Source organism: Callorhinus ursinus, unplaced genomic scaffold, assembly GCF_003265705.2.
Source record: "Callorhinus ursinus isolate GAN/ISIS: 27379988/994484 unplaced genomic scaffold, GSC_fseal_2.0 scaffold58, whole genome shotgun sequence".
Taxonomy (NCBI): domain Eukaryota; kingdom Metazoa; phylum Chordata; class Mammalia; order Carnivora; family Otariidae; genus Callorhinus; species Callorhinus ursinus.
In genome coordinates, this window is record NW_027397120.1 from 719,107 (window position 1) to 728,040 (window position 8,934).

An 8,934-nucleotide genomic window follows, 5' to 3' on the forward strand; every position below is an offset into this window, starting at 1 on the left:
GACACATGGGAGGGGAACCCAGAGGCTCAAGGCCATGGTCTAGACAGGCCTCAGTCCTGCTGCCCACTCCCCTTTTCAGCCGGCACATCCTGCCCTGTCCTGACAATGGTAAGGGGAATAGCACCCTGAGCCCAGAGAGTCAAGGTCCACAGGAACAGTACCATCAATGGTTGATGATGCTAAGGCCACATGTCATTGTCATGAGGCTCAGAGTCTGTCACTCACCAGGGCCTCAGAGCTACAGAATGAAAAGAGCCCAGAAGCTGACTCGCTGTGGGTCGCATTGGCTCTGGAGCAGAACTTCAGACCCATCTCTGGCTAGCCTTCAAAGAGACGACCACAGCATTGCCAACCAGACATGGAGTGTGCCAAGGGCTAATAACACAGCAAGGCATGTGGGAGTTCTCAGGAAGTGTCTGCTGCCACCATCCCCACTGTCACCATGGCCCCCACCATTATGATCACCACCATCCTCACCACCACCATCACCATCATCACCATCACCACCATGATCTCTACCACCATGATCACCACCACCACCATGATCGCCACCATCACCATGATCACCACCACCACCATGATCACCACCACCATCATCATCACCACCATGATCTCTACCGCCATGATCATCACCATCACTATCATCACCACATGATCTCTACCACCATCACCATGATCACCACCACCATCACCATCATCACCACCATCACCATCATGATCACTATCCTAACCACCATCATCATCACTATCACCACCAAAACCACCATCATCAATCGTTGGCTTCCTGAGTTGTATATCCCAAAGGACACTTCTGTGACCTGGACAATGCTGAGGTTAGGAATTTGCTGGAATGCAATGATTCATTTATGAAGGGAGAATGAAGACATTCTTTCAGCTCATCTTTTGGAATAACGTGACTTCTGCATACTTGCCCAGCACACCTGCCATGTATTTCAAAGGGAGATCAGCATGAGGCACAAGTGGGGGGCTCCCCCTACGTGGATCGTCCCAAAGCCTGAATAGCAAAGCACGCTTTGAATGAGCAGTTTCCACATTTTCTCTCTCTGTTTTTTCCTTTTCAGCAGAAGAGCCTTGATTTTCCTGAACAAAGTCTCACGTGGAATCCAGAATGCAAAACTCACAGCAGAGCCGTCCTGATTGCCTGAGGCTCAGAGGCTCCTGAGGCACAGCCCTCCTGTGCCCCAAACTCCCCCATCCTTGTCCATCACAGGACAAACCTCTGTACACTTTGGTGATGTCCCACCAGAGTGAATGTGAACCCATGGGGCCAGAGAGAGCTTCACCCTCAGGGAAACAGCCCCTTGATGACACTTAGGGCCAATTCTTCCAGCAGGGAAAACTCAACAGGAATCCCAGTGTGGGCCCTTCTTCTCACGTTCCTGAAGCATGTGTGGATCATGATGCACTGCCGGTGGCCGAGGTGCCGTGAAATTCAACAGCGTCTACACCAGCCTTCACTCTGCAGGAGGAGCCCCTGGGGCCACGGGTTCCTCCCGCCACGAGGAGAAGCTGCACCATCAAGGAAGCCACCAGCCCACAAGGCAGACAGATGCCCGAGGACAGGGAGTTTTGAGATGAATATGCAGTTTCATGCTTTGGTGGTCCTCAAACTCTTGCACAGTGAAGTCAAGTCTTGACAGTAAAAATTATACTCTTCATTTTGTTTCCACTGAGTTTCCGGCACCAGAAATGTCAGCTTCTCTTCTGGAGGTACCTGTGTTGCTCACTGTTGGGGACAAGAGGCTGGACAAAGACCGGGTTGTGGGCAGCCCAAGACTCCTGGGGGCAGCCTTGGCTCCCCAAGTGCCCCAGATGCACCACCGGCCTGCTGCGCTCTGTCTCTGGTGCAGGTCTGTCCTTGGGGTGAAGGATCCTTCAGGAAGCCCCCAGGAAGCTAAGGGATTGCAGAGGCAGCAGCCGTGACCTGGTCCACACCCGGCCCGGACCCAGTCACTCACGTCTCCATGCCTGGCATGAAGCATCTGGGCCTCTCCAGGGGCCAAGATGAGGACATTGGTTTTTAAGAGATCCCTGCTGGCAGGAGCCGCTAGAGAGAATTCCAGCCCCTCTTGGAGCACTCATTCCCTGCTCGGGGCCAGCCCTGCGGGACACTCCCTGCTCGGGGCCGGCCCTCCGGGGAGCACTCCCTGCAGCGTGGAAGCAGTGCCATTACTCCATCAGAAGATGGGTTCTAGGGTTGTTCCGCGCCGTGTGGAGAAGCAGGTTCACACCCACAACGGACGGAGGCCACACGAGGCTGGAGGCCCTCGGGAAGTCACCCTGGGATACAGAAGGAGGTGAAAAACCCGAGGTTGCATGGGAACCAGACGGCGCTGGACTTGGCCTGATGAGCCCCTGGTGAGAGCGACACAGTCCCTCCTGGAGAAGCACAGACACCTGTGTGTTTCCTGAGGGTGGATTCTGAATTAGGAAGGAATCACCTCCTTCAGGGAGAATGCTGGCTCCCCGCCAGCATCCCACCTGCCCCCAGTAATGGAGAAGCTCCTCCACGGCCTCCCCCACGGCCCCTTGGCCAAGGCGGACCAGCCAGCAGGACCCTCCCAGAGCGCCGCCTGCAGGACCGCCCAGCGCCAGGAGGCAGAGAGGCCAGCAGCCAGGCGGCGTCATGAGACTTCACAACCTGCATCTGGACAAAGCAAAGTGCATGTTGAGATTTCCAGGTCACTAAGAGGGGTAGCCGGGCTATTTTTAACTAAATCATCTGTACTTTTTATAGAAGAGAAAGAGGCTGATTTTCTTCCTGCTCCACAGCTTCTGCCACTAACAGAAAATCTGTCTTCAAAAAATCTAAGAGAAAGGTTCAATACGATTCAGTAATAAAACCCTGGTAAACTATGTATTTATACCTTTCTGAAGCTGACAGCGTTTTTATTATTTATACAGTAGCCTTTTCCAAGACGTCTTCATCCCAGGAAAAGGCCAGACCCTCCGTCTTCTGTACACCGGGGGTAGAAATGCCCTGAGCTCTGCCGAGCACTCCCCACTACCCCCCCCAGAGAAGCAGCCTGAGGGGCAGAAAGTCTCCCCCAGCCTCATCCCCCAACTCGGACCCCTTCCCCAGGCTTCTCCCCTTCGGCCAGTTGAAGCTGGTCTCCTGGCACTTGGAGTCACAGGTGCTGATCCTGAAAAGGACAGCAGGGACCCCACTGAGCCCCGGCTGCTGCTGAGGTTCACAGAGCCTGGACTGGCCAGAGGGCCAGTGAGGTGCAGAAGGTGGGGAGCGCCAATGGGGAGCGGGAGAAGGCGGGCCTCCCCTCGACTTGGCCACTGTGTGGATCAGAGTCCCACCCCAAGAGGGGGAGGGACAGTCAATAACTAGCTCCCACATAACTATGCCCTGGGCCTGGGCAGGCCCAGGGGGCTTGGCAGGGAGCTCCTATCTCACTGGACACAGATTAGAACGGAAACAGAGGTAGGGGCCGGCGGAGACACAGAGGCAGAATCCGGACGAATCTGAGGCGGGAGTGGCCGCCAGCCACAGGCGGAAGGTCACCCTCTCCAGGCTGGCCCAGCGCCCCCCACCCCTGCCTGAGGGTCTAGGCTGTACGGGGCCAGACACTTCCGGCACAGGAGGAGAATCAGCTCGGGTGAGGGGTGAGCGACCCCCAGCTCTCTCTGGGGTAGGACGGGAGCCATCTGGAGAGGACATCGGCAAAGGCTGGGCCCTGGGGGGCTACCAGGGAGCCAGAGGGGTTGCAAGGAAGCAAGGACAGAAGGGCTGTGTCCCTGGCGTGGCCTGACCCCCACAAGTGGCAGGTTCCTTGGAAAATGACCACAGGTGAGTTATTAGGCCCACGGTCCAGGGGCAAGTGGACAGAGGCCGGGAGGGTCAGCCTGGCTTGCTGCCCCTCTGAGTGGCTACTGCTTTTCTCAGCTGAGGACAGAGCCCCCCAAGGGGCTGAGCGAGGGCGCAGCAAGGAAAGGGGCTGGCTGAGCTCCCTGCACACGCACCCCACAAGTAACAGTCACCCCGGGGCGCACAGGATGTGTCCACTCACCACCCCAGGGCAGGTCCTGTAAATCCAGCACACCCATTTAACCAGGTGTTCCCAGCATCTTGTGACTCAAGTGAAACCATGACAGCATGTCTGAGATGCCGCACATTTCCCATCAGTGGTACCTTTAAACTTTCGCTCTTACTAGCAATTCACTTGCTGGTAAAAAAAGGTCATAAGCTTTCAAATATTCTTGTCCAACTGTGGACTTTGAAAGCCTCCCCCTGCCCCGCACAAACCCAACCTCCCAACTTAGGACGGCTGGCAGGCCCACTGGGGTTCCCCGGGCAGGATCCGAAACGTTCCAGACACACGGACCCCTGGTGGCTCCAGTGGCCACGTGTCCTCAAGCCTCAATGCTGGAACTTGACACCCTTGAAATACTTTATTATTTTCTGCTTTCTAATTATTTTTGGCTCTGTTTTTATTTAATTCCCTCTCTCTTGTTGAATTAAAATAAACAGCATGAGCTGCTGAGGGAATCCCTTTCCCAGAACGTGTCCGTGGTCGGCGGGAGGGCACCACAGGTGAATGATTAACGGGCCATTTCCACCCGTCCTGCTGTAGACGCGTGGCACGAAGAGATTTTGATTCACAATAAATAAGAGTTTCCAAGTGGGCTGAGCATTTTTTTTCAGGAAACATCAGTTCCTGGGGGAAAATATTCCACAGTTGAAAGGTAAACGTCACTCACAATGGCCTGCGTGTCCTCGAAGTCCCGGGCCTGCAGAAATGAGGCGCACCCTTTTGAAAAGCTAGAGGGATGTGTAAAAAGCGCCAAGCATTTAATTGATGTGGTGCACAGGGAAGTTCGAGAAATCCCAAATTTCAGACTTGTGGTTGGCTCCTATCTTAAGATTTGCTGACTGAGCATTGAGCGCTTTAAAAACACACCTTACCTCCAAGAGGACACAGGAGCCGGCCGCCGGCCTCAGGCTGTGGGCACAGGAGGCTGATGCCAACCTCCACCCCCGAGGACACAGACACACCACCTCACTCTCGTTGGCGGCCAGGGGCCGAGTCCAGCTGCCTTTACACAAGCCGGCTGTCCGTGGAGGCGCCCTGCCCCTGCCTAGCCCCCGACCTTTCCAAAAGCAAATTGCCAGGGACGCAATGGCAAAAATCCTTTCTGCAGAAGGAACGTCCCGTTATGGCATTTTTAAGGGGTCCCGGAGCTTCAAACCACTAGGAAATACACTTCGCAGTTCTCCCTCCCTGACACAGACGGAAACATGGGGACATCTACACCACATGCCCACGGCCGAGGAGGGAGCGTCAGAGCTGGCTCCAACTGCCAGAAGGAGCTGAGGGTGGAGCTGGACGTGTGCGGGTCAAGCTGCATTTGGGCCGGACCCCGGGCGACTGTCCTGTGGGGGCTGCAGCAGGAACTTCCCAATCCCGGTCGGGTGGCGGGCCACACTTCCCTGGCCTTTTACAAAGTGTGGACTTGAGAAACACAGGGAACAGGAGCCGTGCCCAGCGGGACACCTCCCGGGACAAGGTCCAGATCTGCACCTGAGTAGGGGGCTTTCTGCCATCAGGATGCATGGAGGCTCTTCCTCTCGGACCTGCTGTTTGCATGGATCTTATCTCAATCACAGGCTGCCACTCTGAGCCCCCAGCCGAGTGCAGGGTGGATCAGAATCCCAGACCGAGGCTCCGAGTACACCCCCCGGGACCAGGGTCCCAGCCTTGCAGGCCACAGGAGAAGCCTGCCCCCAGCCCTGCTGCCACTTGGACACCTAGGTCCCCTCACAGGGAGCCCACAGAGGACCAGACTGCATTCTCAAGGAAGGGTGTCCGTGCAAAGGGACACATCTGGAAAAGGGAGGGTTGCCCCATTCCAAAAGTTCACAACCCTACCGTTGGTTTCCCAGGCCACTGGATGAAGCAGAACACTCCGGAAACATGGAACTGGGAGTGCACCCATCTACCAAAACCACACCAGCAGATCAAACCCCACCTTCCTGCACTGGCCTCAGATACCTGCCACCCAAGCATGCCTTCTTATAAGGTTTCTTGCAAAAGATTGTAAGGAAAAGCTTCCATGTTGCTCACTGACAAAGCACTCTGGGCCTTGCAGAGAGTTGGATATTGCTTCTATAACTAACCCCATGGGGCATTTTGGATTAAGAGAGCTAAATCCCTGCAAAGCCAGGCAGGAAGGCATTGCACTCTGCTGGTTCTCGTGCTGATTTGGTCAACCATGGGGGCCTTGGACGGGCGTTCCCTGAGCTTTGGCTTAGATTGAAAATGGGCACTCACTGGGTCTGGAAGTAAATTCATGGTTTGTGATTGCAAACTGCATGCACATGGAGGTGGGATGGTGAAGAAGGTGAGTGGCCGCTCACTGCGTCAAGCTCACACGTGGGACCTGCAGGGACATAGCCTCAGGGGAGGCTGGGCCAGCCACGCGTTCCGGGGTGCGTCAGTGACTGTGTAGAGCCTCACACTCTAAATCCTCTAGAGACTCACGCTCACCTGCATCTGTGCTGATGGGAATCACGGGGGAGGTCACAGGGACTCATCACCACCCCAGGAGCACCGGCCAGAGCTGGGGGTCCCGGGCAAGGCAGAGCTCCCCCCAGGTCTGAGAGCAAGTGCGTGGTGGCGAGCTCCCCTTAGAGGCGGTGCCCAGCATCAAAGGACACAGGACATGCCGCGGGCGACGGCTTCGGGACCCACAGACCTGCAGTGCGTCAGTCTGGAGACACGCGTGCATGCGTGTGGGGGGCCACGGAGCCTGGGGCGTGTGCTGTGTCACCTCTCCAGCTGGTTGTCCTTACAAATTCAGCAGAGGGGACTGCACTGAATTCAGATGCACTTCCGGGCAGAGCCCAACGGGGGCGCTGAGGAGAGCCGGTGCGGGAGCCCCCACATCCTGACCCCACATCCCATAGCCTTGCCCTGCGTCCCTGTGGTTCAGCATCGGTTCGCAACACTTCGGTGTGGGGTCTTTTCAAAGCCTGCGCCATCCCGACCGCTTCTTTCTGGATGGTTTGGGTCCAGCCTCGCCCCGTGCCCCCTGCAGCGGGCTCAGAGCTCCCGATCCGCATGAGGATGCAAGGCTTTCTGGCTTCTGGACTCACGTGGCTGAGCCTTGGATTCAAAGCAAAGGGTCAGCTAATGAAAATGGAGGGAAAATATTCCATAAGATTTGTTTTGGATTGAGTCCGTCTATTTTAAAAAGTAAGATCGACATTTGGTTGGTGATTATGTACGTTTTTCAAATTCTAGTCAGAAGTGAGCCTCAGAAACCATCTGCTGGTCCTCTGTCAACTTTCTTCCAGAAGCAAGGGGCTTAGGGTTAAGCTTCGGGGTGTTTTGCCTTTCGGGGTGCCTGTCCAGTGGCTCCAGTGCCATTCATTGACAGGGGCTTCCTTCCTCCGTTGGTCTGCTCATCAGACACACTTCCTCTCCATGCAGGTGTATTTCTGGGTTTGTTGTATTCCGTTGGACTTTGCATCACTCTGCACCATCACGGGGGGCATGGGTCCAAACCACGTTTTCCCCTGCACCTGCAGGTCACGCTGCATTTGGGGACCAAATGTTCCATCTGCTACGTCACCCCTGACGTATCCTCTGACCTGCCTCAGGAGCAGGGCATGGCGACGGAGCTGAGCCCTCCTCCCACCTCCCTCCGTCCTCAGAGCACCCTGGACACATTTCCACAACCAGCTGCCACCCTCTGGATGTGCTGCGGCCAGCTTCCTGACCGTGGCTGTGAGGTCCCACTCCCATTCCTGCCCTGTGGCCCCTGAGCAAAGGCCCCCCTCGCCGGGGCCCATGCTCGTGGCCTGGTCCACTCGGGGCTTTTCTGAAGCATGGGCTAGGAGGGCTTCCTGGCAGAGAGCAGCGTCCACATGCCTCTGGAGGCTGGTGGAGAGGCTCAGAGGAGCCCCCTCCCCTGCTCCCCAGTAGCCCACCCCTGGGCCACCACGACCCCTCTCGGCTTTCGCTAACGAGGACAGTCATGACAGCTCTGCGGAGGCAGCGGGCAGGAGCCTCAGGGACGCCCCCCCCAGGCTGGCACCTGCCTAGCCCATCAACGAAGCTCCCCCGCAGAGGTGGGAACATTGAATTTCGAAGCCCCCTACTCCCTGCCCGGAGCTGTCTGAGTCTGCTCCGTGTAGCTAATTTCCAGGTCGTGACGTCTGGTTTCACACCGCGTGAGGGCCTCAGAAAGCAATGTCCCTCCCACAGAATTGACCGATAATGAATTTACCTTCCTTCTAGTTTCTCCTCCTGCAGGAATAAAATTAATTCAATGCACAGAATAAAATATTTATGCAGAGCTTTTTATTAGGTCTCGAACAAGCAGGTTGAAGAATGAAGATATGCCCAAGGGCGGCGCTGCTCGGAGAATGAGGAATCCTGCAGACGGGCTGTCGTCCGGTGAGGGGAAGGCCTGCGGACGCCTGCTGGACAGGCCACCAGCAGAGCCTGCTGGAACCGTGGAGCCACGTCCCGCCACCCAAAGTTTCAAATGCTTCGGTCCCCTGAGATCCGCAGAGAAGGAGCTCCCGCCCTTTCGGAAGTCACAGCAGAACTGAGAATGGCTCTCTGTTCCCATAGGTGTCTCCAGGACACACAGACACAACTCTGCTCGCGGTGGGTTACACGGACCCACCACAGAGCTTCCGCGTCCACCCCTGGAGCCACCCATGGGGCCTGAAGCCCTCCTCTGTGGGCATTGAGTGGGGGTCCTCCAGCCGCCCCCAGCTGGTCATTGGTGGGAGCCATGCCCCACTGGGGGGTGAGGGGTAGCGGAGCCTTTGTCGGGGGGAGTCCTCCCTCCTGCAGGACCGAGGTCTGAGAGTCAGGGCCTCAGGACACACCACAGTTTGTGACCATGACCCTGTGGACCCATTGGCTGACATCCCACAGGCCCAGAGCT